The sequence below is a fragment of the Chrysochloris asiatica genome, unplaced genomic scaffold (genome assembly GCF_000296735.1).
Source record: "Chrysochloris asiatica unplaced genomic scaffold, ChrAsi1.0 scaffold00077, whole genome shotgun sequence".
Lineage (NCBI taxonomy): Eukaryota > Metazoa > Chordata > Mammalia > Afrosoricida > Chrysochloridae > Chrysochloris > Chrysochloris asiatica.
In genome coordinates this window covers 7086273-7098205 of record NW_006408595.1, presented here as the reverse complement: position 1 = coordinate 7098205, position 11933 = coordinate 7086273, and positions in this window count along the sequence as shown.

The window sequence follows — 11933 nt, the reverse complement described above, 5'->3', positions numbered from 1 at the left end:
ATACATTAGCCTACATTTCCCAAGTGAGTATATTTTAATTTCATGGCATTATTAAAGGGGAGACATAGGGGAGAAAAAGGCATTGTTTAAAAATGCTTTAAGGATCAAGGTAAAACTGTGATGCTCAAGGCAAACTATATGAAGAAGCAAAGATTTTCATTCAACTAAATGAAAAGGCATTTCATTCAACTGACAGGCATTGTCTTGGTTATCTAGTGCTGTTATAACAGAAATACCACAGTGAATGGCTTTAACAACCAGAAATTCATTCTCTCATTCTCTTATGAGGCTAAAAGTCCAAATTCAGAGTGCAAGCTCTTAAGGAAGGCTTTGTCTCTGTCAACTCTAGGGAAAAGTCCTTGTCTCCTTTCAAAATCTGTAGGTCCAATATTCCTTTGAGATTTCCATACATCTTGACATCAATCTTCACCTGGATCTAGGAGCTTCAAAATGCAGGAAGCCCAGGTCCAAAGGACACACTCCACTCCTGGACCTTCGATCTTGGTTGTTGTTGTTGTTGTTAAGTGCTGTCGAGTCGGTTCCGACCCATAGCAACCCTGTACAGGGTTTCCAAAGTTGTAAATCTTTACAGGAGCAGAAAGCCTCATCTTTCTCCCGTGGAATAGCTGGTAGTTTTGAACTGCTGACCTTGCGGTTCACAGCCTGATTCGTAACCACTGTGTTACAGAGCTCCTTCGAGATCAACTTGACAGCACTTAATAACATCCAACCCTTAATCCTCATCGGTTTATCACATCAGATGACATCATGAGAGACAGCTCCATCTCAACTGTCAAACCACTGAGAATCCTGACTCAATCAAGTTGACACAAAACCTTAATTGGCATATGTTGTCCAATTATATTTATCCCTATCTTCATTTTTTTAAAAGAATTAATGTGAATCTTACTCTTCATTTTTCATTGTACATTTTAAGAAAAAAAAAAGCATATATTTAAAATAAAGGAGATTAATATTAACCTGGAAACATTGAAATTAATTGTCTTTAACATTCTACCACAATATATTGAGTCCTGGTATGGCTCTAGAGGATAAGCACTGGACTGCTAACTGAAATGTTGGGAATTCAAACCCACCACCATTCCTTGAAAACCCTATACAGGGGCACTATGAGTCAGAACTGACAAGATGACACTAAATAAAAGCAGCAACACCACAATGTATAATAATACATGAGGAAGCTTCGAAAAATTCCTGGAGAAAAATGTGCTATCTTTTAATACCATTCTTCCATTAACTTTTGAAGCCCTTACATACACCTAAATTAAAATAAAAGGCTACATCTAGGCAAGGTTCAAATAAAAACTCAAAATGGTGGTATAAGGTATTTAGCACTTGGCTAGAGCACTAAATTTGAAGTTTGATAAAATCATTCTGATTCCATTAATTTTGTTAATTTGTTAATGCTAACCTGGTATGGCACTGTAGGATAATGCACTGGACTTCACGGTAGATTTGAACTGCAAGGTCGGTGGTTAAAACCTACCAGCTGCTCCTTGGAAACCCTAGATAGGGTCATGAGAGTCAGAACTGACTCAGCCACACTTAACAACATACAAACATAACCTTGTTTTTATTATCATTGGTGGAAATGGCAGAGAAAATCCATTTTTCATCATATTTATTAAGATGGAAAGCATTATTCAAATGCAAGAAGACTCTAAGCCCAGAGAATTTACATTAAATCAGCCCTATAAGTGAGAGCAGTGAGCATGCCAAAAATAGATTCACTTTAAAAAAAAAAAAATTTTTTTTTTAATCAGTTGCTAGATTCCAGACAAAATTCCTGCACTTAAGAGATTTACAGAGAAGTAAAGGAACATAGTGAAACATGTAAAAAGGAATAATGATAGAAGCTGGTGGGGAGTTATTCCAGGTGATGGATAAGGAAGATATTGGTAGATGTCATAGAGTCAGTACCTACTCATAGCAAACATTATGCACAACCGAACAAACCTTGTCCAGTCCTGCTCCAAGCTCACAATCATTGCTACGGTAAAGTCCACTGTTATTGTCACTGTTCCAGTCCGTCTGGTTGGGGATTTTCCTGTTTGTCACTGACCCTCCTCTGTACCGAACATATTGTCCTTCTCCAGGGACTGGTCCCTCCTGATAATATGTACAAAGTATAAGAGACAAAGTCTGGCCATTCTGGTTTCTAAGGAGCATTTTCACTGTACTTCTTCCACACAGATTTGTTTGTTCTTTTGGCAGTCCATGGTACATGTAATGTTCTCCACCAACACCAGAACTCAAAAACACCAATTATTCTTTGGTCTTCCATATTCACTGTCCAACTTTCACATGTATATGCATATGAATATACCCTGGCTTGGGTCAGGTGCACCTTAATCCTCAATCTGACATCTTTGCTGTTAAACACTTTAAAGAGGTCTTGTGAAGCATATTTGCCTAATGAATTCTCGACTACTGCTTCCATGAGTGTTGATGGTTGATGCAAGCAAATGAAGTCTTTTACTTCAATCTTTTCTACATTTATGTGGATGCTATTTATTGGTCCAGTGGTGAGGATTTTTGTTTTCTTCACATTGAAGTGCAACCCATACTGAAGACTGTGGTCTCTGATCTTCATCAGTAAGTATTTTAAGTCCTCCTCACTTCCAGCAAGCAAGATTGTATCATTTACATATCACAGGTAGTTAATGAGTCTTCCTCCAACCCTGATGCCATGTTTTTCTTCATATAATACAGCTTTTCAAATTATTTGCTGAGCATACAGATTGAATAGGTGTGGTGAAAGAATACAGCCCTAGCACACATCTTTCTTAATTTTAAACCATTCAATGTTCCCTCCTTCTGTTCAAACAACTGCCTCTTGGTCTATGTACAGGTTACTCATGAGCACAACGAAGTGTTCTAGAATACTCATACTCTGCAATGTTTTCCATAGCTTGTCAATTGAACGCCTTTGCATAGTCAATAAAGCACAGGTAAACATCTGTCTGGTATTCTCTGCTTTCAGCCAAGATCCATCTGCCCTCGGCAATGATATCCCTCATTCTATGTCCTCTTCTAAATCCAGTTTGAACCCTGATAGTTCCCTGTCAATGTACTACTGTTGCAGCTGTTTTTGAATTATCTTTATCAATATTTTACTTATTAATGATATTTTCTGATGATTTCCACATACTGTTATCATATCTGTTTGGAATGGGCACAAATATGGATATCTTCCAATCACTTGGCAGGTAGCTCTCTTCCAAATGTCTTGGTATAGATGAGTAATTGCCTCCAGTGATGCATCAGTTTGCTGAAACATTTCAATTTGTATTCCATCAATTCCTGAAGCCTTGTTCTTTTTAAATGCCTTCAGAGCACCTTATATTTTTCCCTTTAGTATCATTGGCTCTTGATCATATGCTACCTCTTGAAATGGGTGAACATTGACCATCTCTTTTTGGTACAGTGCTGCTGTGTATTCTTCAACCTTCTTTTGATGCTTTCTGCATCATTCAACATTTTTTCCATGGAATCCTTCAATATTTTAAGTCAAGCCTTTAATTATTTCTTCAATTCCCTCAGCTTGAAAAATGCTGACTGTGTTCTTCCCTTTTCGTTTTCTACTCCAGATCTTTGCACATTTCATTATAATATTTCATTGTTGTTGTTGTTGTTGTTGTTAAGTGCCGTCGAGTCGGTTCCGACCCATAGCGACCCTGAACAGGGTTTCCAAGGGTGTAAATCTTTACGGGAGTAGAAAGCCTCATCTTTCTCCCGCGGAGCAGCTGGTAGTTTTGAACTGCTGACCTTAAGGTTCGCAGCCCGATTCGTAACCACTACGCTACCAGAGCTCCCATAATATTTCATTATAACATTAAAATTCAAAGCTGACCTTTGAAATCTTCTATTAACTTCTTTTAACCTCCTCATTTCTTCCATTTGCTTTAGCATTGACTACAACACCAGAGAGCAAGTTTCAGAGTCTCCTCTGACATCTGTTTTGGTGTTTTTCTTTTCTTTTCTTCTTAATGACCTTTTGCTTTCTTATTGTATGATATTCTTGAAGTCATCCCACAACTCTTCTGGTCTTTGGTCATTACTAATTCATGAAATAGGTTCTTGAGGGGATCTCTAAATTCAGATGGGATTTGTCATCATTATATTTTGCCCCTCATGGACTTGTTTTCATTTTGTTCAAGAAGATAAGGACATATTTTAGAAATTTTCAGCTTGACAAAGATGAAGAGCTTTGAGCTAAGCACAGAAATTCCTCTTGTCAAGTGTTGTCAATTCAGTTCTGACTCAGTGACCCTCTGTAGGGTTTCTGAGGAGCAGTTGGTAAGTTTGAACCACCACATTTCAGTCCAGTGGCTATTCTTCAGCACCACACCAGTACTCAAGCATAAAAATAGGTTTAGGTATTAATCAGATTAAGCAGGAATGGGTTAGTTGAGAAGAAATGATGGAGGATAGGAGATTTGAAAAGACAGAAAGCATGAAATTGTAGGATCTGTTCAATTCATTAAAAATAGTTCAGGGCAACATCATTATGTATACAAGAAAAGACACACCAAGAGATGAGACTGTAGAGGTAATTTGGGGACAATTTGAAGTAATGTGACCTTGACTAGTTTTGATTAGATAAGATTTTTTTGTCTTTATCTTAACAGCATTGGTAGTCATTGAAAATTTTTATGGAAAGGAGGTGCACAATCAGATCTGGGTTTTAGGAAGATCCATGTAGTCAGTTTTTGAGAGTGGACTGGGAAGATTATCATACTTAGAGGTATATCTGTCAGTTGGTCATATTGTGGAGACTTGCGTGTTACTGTGATGCTGGAAGCTATGAAACTGGTATTTTAAACATCAGCATGGTCACCCTTGAGCTTCCAGAGTAAGAAAGAAAACGGAGATGGGGACTACTTATGAATGCTGACTCACCGAAAATTTAAGAATAGCAATGGAAAACTTAAGATAACACCAGAATATTGAATATTGACACATTTTTATTGTTATTGTTAAGTGCCACTGAGTCAGTTCCAACTTATAGTGACCCTGTATAGGGTTTCCAAGGAGCAGCTGGTGGGTTTGAATACCAGAAAGACGTTTACTTGCGTTTTATTGCCTGTGCAAAAGCTTTTGACTCTGTCAATCATGACAAGCTATGGATAACATTGTAAAGAATGGGTATTCCAGAACACTTACTTGTGCTCATGAGGAAACTGTATATAAACCAAAAGGCATCATTTGAACAGAACAAAGGGATACTGAATTATTTAAAATCAGGTAAGGTACGTGCCAAGACAGTATTATTTCACCATACTTCCTCAGTCTGTAAGCTCAGCAAATAATCCAACAAGCTGGAGTATATGAAGAAGGACATGGCATCAGGATTGGAGGAAGATTCGTTAACAACCTGTTACAAGCAGATAATACAATCTTGCTTGCTGAAAGTGAAGAGGACTTAAAATAATTACTGATAAAGATTAAAGACCACAGGAGTCTTGATGTGGTGCTGTGGGTTAATGCGCCAGACTGCAATGCCATTTGAACTGCAAGTTCAGCGGTTCAAGCTCTACAGCTGCTCATAGGAAATCCTATACAAGGTCACTATGGGTCAAAGCCAATTCAACAGCACTTAACAACAACAACAACAAACAAAGACTACAACCTTCAGTATGGGTTGCACCTCAATGTAAAGAAAACAAAAATCCTCACCACTGGACCAATAAAGAGCATCCCTATAAATGGAGAAAAGATTGAAGTTGTCAAAGACTTTATTTGCTCAATTCAACCATCATGGAAGCAGTAGTCAAGAAATCAGGTGATGTGTTAGGCAATGCGTTAGGCAAATATAGTGCACAAGTCCTCTTTAAAGTGTTCAACAAATATGTCAGTTGGAGGACTAAGGTGTACCTGATCTAAGCCATGATATTTTCAGTAGCCTCATAAGCATGTGAAAGCTGAACAATGAATAAATAAGACTGTAAAAGAACTGATGGAGTTGAGTTATGGTGCTGGAGAATACTAAAAGTACTACCAGAAGAACAAACAAATCTGTGATGGAAAAAGTACAGCCAGGATGCTCCTTAGATGCCAAGATGGCCAGACTTCATCTTTTTTCCTTTGGACATGTTATCAGGAGGTATCATCTCTGGGGAAGGACATCATGCTTGGCAAAGTGGAGGGTCAGCATAAAATAGGAAGACTCTCAACGAGATGGACTGGCACAGTGGCAGCAGCAGTGGACTCAAGTGTAACGATCGTGAGGGTAGCGCAGGACCGGCAGTTTCATTCTGTTTTATACAGTGTTGTTATTAGTAGGAACCAGCTCTTTGGCACTGAACAACAACAACAACAGATATAGGGAGGACAGTTAGGAGGTTATTTGAACAATCCAGGTTGTCAATCAAAAGGAGATAATAAGAGCTGAACCAGGGCAGTTTCTTGAGAATGGGAACTAGAAAAGACAGGAGACCACTGCTCTACTGCTTGACTGAATGAAGGAATCAGGAACAAAAACAAGGAGACACCATACATGACCCTCAGATTCCTAGAAGTATGGTGGTTCTGTGTCCCAAAAGAGACAATTTTAAAATAGAGAACAAACTTTGGAGTTGATTTAAGAATGGAATTGTTTAAGTTTGGCCATTCTGAGTTTGAGGACACCATACAACTTCAAGTTGAACAACTAATGTTTTAAGAAGATGAGAGTGGGCTGCTAAAGGCCACACTTTACATCAAATTACAAAACATTCACAATTAAGTTGCCAGGACACCCTTGGTCAGTTTACCCCCACAAAACTAATGCTGTTTCTGAGAATGTTTTTAAAAAATGTATGCTAGTTAAGGTTTTGTGTCAATTTGACTGAGCCAGGATTCTCAATGATTTAGCAGTGGTGGTGGATCAGTTCTGACTTGTAACCACCCTGTTTCCTAGGTTGTGAATCTTTACAGGAGGAGAAAGCCTCATCTTTCTCCCACAGAATGGCTGGTAGTTTTGAACTGCTGCCCTTGAGGTTAGCAGCCTGACTTGTAATCATTAGGATGTCGAAACCCCCCATAATGAGATTTAAAATAATGTAACCTTTCCCATGCAACACCTTTGATCTTACAAGATATAAAAGGAGAGATGTAAGCAGAAAAGGAGGGACCAAATACCACCAAAAATGAAGAGCCAGGAATGAAATTCATCCTTTGGACTTGGATCCAGAGAAAGATTGATGCTAAGATACATGGAGATTTCCAAGTAATGTTTTAGCAATAGATGTTGAAGACAAGAACCTTTCTCCAAAGCTGACAAAAAGGGAAAGCCTTTCCCTAGACCCAGCACTCTGAATGTGGGCTTCTGGCCTCCTGAACTGTGAGAGAATAAAATTTTGTTTGTTAAAGGCATCCACTTGTGGTATCTCTGTTATAACAGTACTAGATAATTAAGCCAGATGAGTTTTGGAAGACTGAAGAGTAAGGTGATCTTACTCAACTGTAGGTGAATCAGAATGGAAACCATGACAGAAACATTACAAGAGCACACCACCATTCCTATGTTTCTTTTCCTGTCTGATGTAGCCACTTATTTAGAGCTATTTGTTGGTCTGAGCCCTCGTCAAATCAGGCTTTGTTTCAGTATTTCATTCACACTATGATATTCTGATCAATAGAGCTATGAGTTTCCTTACTCATCTACCTGGATTTCAGACTGTATATCTGCATTCTCTATTGTGATTGCCCCTCATCCTCTAGACTATAGAAGTTTCCTACCCAATGATCTAGCTTGATTTTTCCCAGAACACTCTTCTTTCTTTCTCTAGCAATGTCTACGAGTCCAATATAACCATCATGTTTGATGATTTAAAATACTTATTACATGGCCTTGGTAAAAGATAATTTTGCTTAATCTATTAAGAAGCAAGTGAATTTTGATCTGTCTATTAGCAATTTGTACACAGCTATAGAACAAACAAATGAGGCAACATTGAGCAAGTATATATATTAAATGTCTACAATAAAAACTGCTAAGGAGACCACCTATACATAAGACCACCTCCTGAAATAGCTAAGGGCTCTAAGCATGCAGTTTATTTCCCATCAGAGAAATGCATTTTGAACCTGCCTTAAGAGACCACCTGCCTAACATGAATGGAAGGACTCTATCCAGTGCACTAGGCTATTAAAAAAAGAAAGAAAGAAACTTGTAAGAAAAAGAGTTACACAAAATGCGTTGCCTAACCAGTTTCAAATATGTTTGCCTCTATAAGCAATGCTTTTCTTAAAACCACCCCACATGAGGTTTTAAGCTTCCCTGCAGAGTTCTCAGACCCTAGAGTACTGAAACAAAGGCTTCCTGCTGGTCCACAAGTGGAATGGTGCCCAGCAATGGCCTTTCTTAATGGTCCATAGAGAGGCTCTGGTCAACCTTGTAAAATATTTCCTAGGATAAACTATGGGGACCCCATTCGACACAAGATCACACCAGAAAATCCTTGTGATAATTTGAGGGACATTTGGGGCCAGCTACACTAACTCTAGCATAGTTACAAGTTATGAGGCCTCAAAGAACCATTTCAAGTTTGTGAGAGGCATAAACTATAGAAAGTGCTATAATGGAAAACCACCTGCCAGAAAGACCACGTAATTTTGGAAGCTGGGGTGGTCTCCATATACAGATTTCACAGTTTTACATTATGAGCAACAAAGGTTAAATATTTTCTGCTGGGTGGCAAATGAAGAATGAGCATGTCAAGTAAATGTAGAGAGTCATGGGGAAAAAGAATACTACCTTTCTCCTAATCATTTCAGGAAAGAGACTTCAAGCAATGTATAACAGCAAAGGACATCAGTAAACAAACCTACTGACCATCAGAGTTGCTTCAGAGTAGGAGAATCAGAAAAAGAGGTGCAGGTATTACAGCAACACAGAAGGGCTTGTGTTTTAGGGGCTGCTCACTGGAGAGCCCAACTCCATGTAAGAAGAAGATCTGTTCTGGAAGACATTTGACAATTCTCTCTCTGGCACTAGTGCCTTATGGGCTATCACAGAGACACACAAATAAATGCTTAATAGGCTATAACCTTTAAAGACACATATAAGTATGACTATAGATACACAATGCATTAAATGTAAATTTAATTTAATATTAGACAAATTTAAAAAAGACCAGCTTGCTGGTGGTCTTCTTAAATCTGGAATGTGTACACACACAATTCTCCCCAAAATGAATCTCACTATGACCTTACTGTGGGTAGATAACCTGAAGTCCTAAATTCTGTACCTGCGAATGTGAACTTACTTAGAAATAGAACTTTTGTTTTCTTATGGGTTAAATTAAAAGAGATCTTACCAAAGGAGCCCTGGTAATGCACTGGTTAAGTGCTCAGCTGTTAACCAAAGGTTTGTAGTTTGAAACCAACAATCGCTCTGTGAGAGAAAAATGAAGCTGTCTGTTTTCATTAAGATTGATGTTGTTATTGTTAAGTGCCACTGAGTTGGTTGTGACTCATAGCAACCCTGTATAGGGTTTACCAGGAGTGACTGATGAGTTTGAATCATCAACCTTTTAGTAATAGCAACCCTGTATAGGGTTTACCAGGAGTGGCTGATGAGTTTGAATCACCAACCTTTTAATTCAAACCAACCTTGCAGTCCAGTGCTTATCCTACAGCACCACACCAGAACTTCTCCATAAAGATTACAGCCTCAGAAACACTGTGGGGCAGTTCTACTCTGCCCTATCGATTCACTATGAGTCCGAATCGATACCACAGCAACTGGTTGGTTGGGTATACCAGAATAAGGTGAGTTCTAATCCTGATCCTTTCTGAGTGGTGTCATATAAGAAGGGAAAACAGATGCAGAAAGAGTAATACAACCGGGCGAGACAGGAGCCATCTGACCATGGAAGCAGATGCCTCTATCAGCAGCAAAAGGGTGACAAGGATCACCATCAGTCACCAGAAACTAGCAGAACGGCATAGAGTAGATCTTCTCTCAAAACCCTCAAAAGGAATCTACATGACCAAGATCCTAATTTGGACTTCCAACTTCTAGAACTAAGAAAAAAAAAGTTTCTGTTTGTAAAGCCATCCACTTTGTGGTAACCTGTTATGGCAGCCCTAAAATACTAAAACATAACTTAATTAAGCTTCTTTTCCTAGTTTTTTCTTTTTCTCCAGTTATCGAAGCTTACATCAGGTCTTCACCAAAGGAATACAGGAAACCTTTTATTTCAAAGCTACCAGCATAAAAGGAGCAGATGTATTTATTCATGACCCACTTTCATGCATGCTGCACGTGAATGTTGATGAGTGTGAGGTAAAAAATGCTTCATCATGGCTGGGGTGTCCTATGAACTTGGCTCAACATATTAGGTTTTATAGCTGATCTTTGCACATTGTTAACAAACACTGTGGAAATGTAAGAAGCCTGCTTTTAAACAGCTGTGAGAATTCATTGACTCTAAAATCTCATCCTAAAAAGAGGAGAATGATTAATGAAATCTAATCTGAGCACTTTCTGAAAACTTAATTTTGAATTTATGGGCCCTAATAAAAATATATTAGCACCTAGTTGATACACTGTCAAATTTTCAGTTACAAATGGTTGAAAACATGTATCTTACTTTCAGCTTGGAGCCAGGTGGCTTATTTGTGTAAATTGATGGTTTTAGAGAGTTTTAAAACACATTGTAGCCTTTATTATTTTACTTGGGATGCTCTTTATTCACCATTGTTTGATTCATCAAAACCCCACCTTTAGAATTCTCCTTTTTAAAATGGCCCTAAGAAGCCACTACTAAAGACTTCCAGCACAGTGTTCTGTATAACTGGGGTATTATTTTGTTCTCTTCAAAGTCAATCACCAGGAAAACCACAATGCACCAAATCATCAAAGGTTCATGTGGTAAGCATTTTGTATGGTCCATTAAAACATTGATGTTGATGTTAGCAGTTCACATTTCTGAAGCATCACAAAAATTGCCCGAACAAATAAATCTGTGTTGGAAGAAGTACAGCCAGAATGCTCCTTAGATGTCAGGATGGCCAGACTGTATCTCTAAGACTTATGACATGTTATCAGAAAGGACCATCCATGGAGAAGGGTATCATGCTTGGTAAAGAAGAAGGAGTAAGTCAGATATTTTTCACCAATCTGCTCCAAGAGGCTAAAATAATTCCAGGTACATAGCAAGTGCTCAATAAATATTTGCTGAATTATTGTTGCTGTTGTTGTTAAAAAGCTATCAAATCGGTTGCAACCCATAGTGAACCTGGATATGGTTTCCAAGGAGCAACTGATGGGTTTGAACTGCCTACCTTATGGTTAGCAGTCCAGTGCTTATCCTACAAGGCCAAACTGAATGGGAATTAATTTTCTCATAAAATAGAGAGATTGTAGGAAAACTAAGTATTTCACATCATATCTTGGCAGACCATATCCTCCAATTTACATTTTAAAAAATAGATTTTCTATTATAATTTTCAGTCATTTGTAAACTAAGAGAACTTCATTTAAGCAAACTGTCACTTTGAGTCACTGTCCATTTTGTCTCCTAATGTTCTCAAACCTTCCAGAGTCACTATACATTATTGATGGCACAAAGTCTAATCAGAAATCTGAATCCAGGTCTTATCATTAATAAAGCTAAGCATGTCCAATACTTTTATTCATGTCTATTATACCGGTTTAAGGCAATCTGGTAGCGAAGTGGTTACAAATCGGGCTGCTAATCTCGCAGTTAGCAGTTCAAAACTACTAGAAGTTCCACGGGAGAAAGATGAGACATTCTGCTCCTGTAAAGATTTACAGCCTCGGAAACCCAATGCAGGGTCACTATGAGTCAGTACTAACTCCACTCCACGGCACTTAACAACAATTATGTGGGTTTGGCTTAGTGATAATTGGCATATTAATAATAAGAGGAAGTAATGAATTAAAAAAAAAAAAAAAAAAA